Genomic DNA, 4,931 nt, shown 5'->3' on the forward strand with positions numbered 1-4,931 from the left:
CTCCTTGCAGGGCAGATATCTCAGCAGGCCTGCTTTCTCCGACCTGCTCTCCCTCACTTTCAGTCCTTATTCTCCCTCCAACTCTGCCCTCCTGCCTCCTCTCCAAGGTTTTCATGGGATTGTCAGGTCCTCTGTGTTTGGGAATCAGCTTTGGTTTTCAGCCTGATTTGGATCACTTGCCTGAGTCTGCTTTGGCCTGAGATGTTGTGGGGTTCTTACCAAAACTTCCTTCATCCCCCTCCTGTCACTCTGTACGCAACCTTTTGTTTGCATGTGAGTGTGTGCACATGTGCACACACCTGCAAAGGAAGTATTCAGATCACTTGTAGCATGGCTGGGGATGCAGATTCCTTTTCTATTAACAGAAACTAACACTGATGTCCATGGAAAAGTAATGGGGAGCAGTAATGGCAATTTCATCCTCATAGACAGATAGATCCAGGGAGGGATGTAAAAAGCTAGGTAGGTAATGGCAGACTTGCCTTCTACCATCATAGAGCCCTCCCCAACTCTGCAACTTCCTGACTTTTACCATCCCAAATCCTGTTAACACTGAGCAGTTCTCCTAAGTAGTGTGAACAATGCCACTTCCCCTGCACAGGACAGAAACCTAATTTATGCCTCTTTTCCTTCCCCATGTGACTACCTTGCCCACCAGAACCCACCTGGACATCACCCCCCAACCCCCTCCAACCAGGGTAGTTCATAGTCATTCAAGTGACAGGCTCTGATGCCTTAGGGGTGTGCTTACTATGCAACTCCCCTAAAAGCCACATTTTCAGGAAGAATCTTCCAGCAGACGTTAAGCCTTATTAGACACTGAAGTGAGTCATAGAAGAAGGTTTAGATTCTTGCTCCCTGGAGGCCTTTAATAGCAGGATGGATTCTCAACTGTTTTCAGTGATTATGTGGGACACTGCCAGTAGGACAGGGGAGAGACCAGTTCATCATCAACCAATAACATTTATTAAATTCCTAGGCTTTCATGATACTGTGCTAGAGTCCATGTGCATTATAAAATACTTTCAAAGACATAGCCCCTATTTTCAAAGTTTTGTATGGGATACAAATAATGTCAGGAACATCAATAGTGCTTTAAATTTTCAAAGCATGTAGGTTTCTTGTTTTCTTTACTTCTCATACTCCTTAGTTTTGGTTTGGGACTAGGCAGATAAAGATTTGCAGTGAGCAAATTTTTTTAGCTCATATCTTCCAGAAGCTTGTGAATGATGCAAAAAGTGAGCAGATAATAGAAGAATTAAGTGGGGCAGAAAGCACAATGTGGCCTCACTTCTGTCATGCAGAAAGTAAGAGGCTGCTGGGTTTGATCTCAAAGGATTCTTCACTTTCTAACACCCTGGGATTCTAGGTGAAGGAGTAATTAGGGTCAAGGGATAAAAAAATTAATAAAAATAAAAATTATAAGGAGGTGGGAAGAGAGAAAATTATTGAATGTTTTTCCCATCAGAGCTGTGGATTATTGTTGGCCAGGGGTCTATCTGAGGGTAGATTTTCAGCAGACAAATAAGGTTATGTTCCTTGAGAGCCAGCAGGATCATATAAATGTCCTCTGGCTGAGAAGTGCATGCTTATGTGCAGGAGTAGGTCTATCCCACACCCTCTAGAGAAGCACTGCCAACATGGCCCTGTACTCTGCTGCCTCAGGTCTGTGCTGTCCAGATTGCAGAGCTCAGAAGGGCCAAACTGAAGTCGAGTTTATATACTCATTCCCTTGCCCCCATCTGAAAGTCTTTTTCTGGGCTACCTCCTTTTTCTTCTCTTTCAAGAGAGCAGGACCATTGAGGGCCTTAGCCAGCACACAGAGGTCTTCTTTACCCCCCTGGATGGACCAGTTAGAACTGGATTCATCTTCTTCCTCTGGGGCCAGCATTGGATCAGGGTGCAGGGCATGGACAAGAGGGAGCAGGCTAGGTGTTAACCTTCAGTCATGCCACTCATGTCAGACTTTGCCTAACAACATGGCAGCCCTATAGGTAGTATGAGGATTTTGGAATAATCTATATATGTATGTGTCTGTATGAAGCAAGTAACTGATTAAATGTGCTTTGTGATTTCCTCTAATTTCTCTGCATGTAGAGATGTAAATGGATCATATGTCAGTATTATTTGCTTCTAAACATAATCTTTTTAGTTTTGTTTTATTGAATATAGTTGATATATAATGTTATATTGGTTTCAGGCGTACAACATAGTGATTTGACAATGATATATGTTACTAAATGCTCATCGTGATAAGTGTGGGTACCATCTGTTAATATACAAAAATAATACATTGTTATTGACTATATTCCCTATACTGTACTTTAATCACTGTGACTAATTTTATAATTGGAAGTCTATACCTCTTTATACCCCTCACCTATTTTACCCATTCCCCCACTCCCCTCCCCTTGACAACCACCAGTCTGTTCTTTGTGTTTATGAGTCTATTTCTGTTGTTTTTTGTCATTTATTTTGGTTCACATTTTTTAAATTATTTAATTGAGATATACACAATAAAATGCACAAATCTTTATGCACAGTTCAATGAATTTTTACATGTGTATATACTCATGTAACCATCCAAATGAAGGTATCAAACAGTGTCATTAATTTTTTTCCCCCTTCACCTATTTCACCCAACCCCCTTCTTTCCTCCCCTGGCAACCACCAGTGTTTATGAGTCTATTTCTCTTTTGTTGTTTAGATTCCACATATAAGTGAAATCATACGGTATTTGTCTTTGTCTGACTTATATATTTACTTAGCAAAATACCCTCGAGGTCCATTCATGTTGTCACAAATGGCAAGATTTCATTCTCCTTGTATGGCTGAGTAATATTCCACATCGTCTTTATCCATTCATCTACAGATAGACACTTGGGTTGCTTCCATATCTTAGCTATTATAAATAATGCTACAATAAACATAGGTGTGCATATTTCTTTTCAAATTAGTGATTTTGTGTTCTTTGGGTAAATTCCCAGAACTGCAATTACTGGGTCATATGGTATTCTATTTTTAGTTTTTTAAGAAACCTCCATACTGTTTTCCACAGTAGCTGCACCAATTTACATTCCCACCAACAGTGCACAGGGGGTTCCCTTTTCTCCACATCCTTGTCAACACTTGTTATCTCTAAAGATAATCAATTTTTTCCACTAAAAGAAAAGCATGGACAACTTTTGCCCAAGTTTCAGGAAAGCTTGTGTCATGTACACCCAAAACTGTTGCAATGTAATCTTCACATTCAGTTTATTGGGTATTTTCCCCATCCAGGAACACACAGGAAGCGGTGTGCTCAGTTATGTGGCTCCTCCATTCAGAGCAGTCCTTTCACTGTGACTGCCTTGTGGTGCTGGCATCTTAACAAGTCAGTGAACCTCTGAAGACCTGTGTAATTACGAAATCGCTCATGTCTAGTGACCTCATTGGCTTTATTCTTTATTATTTTTAACTAAAATAAGAAAATTGGATTTATACCAGTAAAATATAAATGTGGCATGTAAATTTAATTTTCCAATAATTCAATCAAGGGTAACTGCTATGGAGAAGAAAGTGAATGCTTAGCTTCCTTTATTCAAATTGAAATACATATATAATGCCAAAACTGATATGTAATCAGTCAAATCTTCAATTTTATTTAGCCAACCATTTAATAAAGTAAAACTCTTATGATTTATCCACTTCTTAACATTTTTAGTTTCTAAATACATTGCACAACTGTTATTTTTCAATGTTAAAGAGTTGATCTATTTTTAAGAATATAGAACTTCTCTTAGAACACTAAGATAAGTCTTTTGTACAGATTCTGTCATTAAGCAGTTGTATTTTAAGTGCTGATCTACTGAAGTTCCTGACAGTTCAGGAGAAAGATTTTAAATATAGGACTGATAACAGTAAGTCTTTTATTCAAGGAATGAATTCTCCTACCAGAAGTTTAGCAGATATTCCAGTTTCAAAGATGGAAGTAATTTTATACCTTTGTAGTCAGTTGTTAAAAGCTGCTAATTTTAGGGGCTAAATCCATGCAAATGAATTCTTGGTGTTCTTGAATATACATGGGGGAAAGCAGAAGAAAGCAAAGCTCCCTTTGCCTTGCTAGGCCCCTGGGATCAAGCTGATCCAATAAATGCAAAGAAGTGGGGCTGGAGCTCATTTCCTCATGAGCTGTATGGCTTTGAGCAATTTACTTAACCAATCTAAACATTTAGTTTCTTTGCTAACTGAGGATAATAACTACCTTCAGAGGATTTGTAAATATTTTAAATATATGTAAATTATTAATCATATTGTTTTTCACAGTAGATGTTCAATAAATGGTAGCTGTGCCTCTGAGTGCTTGTCTCATTTTCCTCCCTCTACAGACTATGAGTTACTTGAGAGTGAGAATTATGGCTCCTGGTACAGATTATCCCATGTTACTGATGATCAGTAAGTATATGTTGAGTTGAAAATTTCATTTTTGAAAGACTTTCAAAATAATGTTTCCTTTTGAGTTTTAGGCCTTTGCAGCTGACTTATCTTTCCCTTCACCTTCCTAAAATCTTATTTCCTGGTGTCTGGAAGCACATTTGATATCATTGGATATCACACAATCTAAGGTGACCTGGGCACTCTCTCCTCAGACTTAAGATCCATTTTACAACTCGTTTCTCAGTTTTTGGTTAGAGTTAAATACAGAGTAGCAGCTCATCTGGTTATTTCCTTTACCCTGTGAGAGATGAAATTGTCAGAAAAACAAGTTACTAATTTATTAGATGCTTTGCTTTTAGCACCTTGAGACCTCCAGAGAATGCCCTGATAACTGAACTTGCTTGTGCCAATTTTGCATTTTATTGAGGAAAAGTGAAGTTACAACATATATCCCGTTAAGGCAAATATCCTATTAATAGGATAGCACAGGCATTACATTGAGTATCAACTTTCTC

The sequence above is a fragment of the Manis pentadactyla genome, chromosome 1 (assembly GCF_030020395.1).
Source record: "Manis pentadactyla isolate mManPen7 chromosome 1, mManPen7.hap1, whole genome shotgun sequence".
NCBI classification, from domain to species: Eukaryota; Metazoa; Chordata; class Mammalia; order Pholidota; family Manidae; genus Manis; species Manis pentadactyla.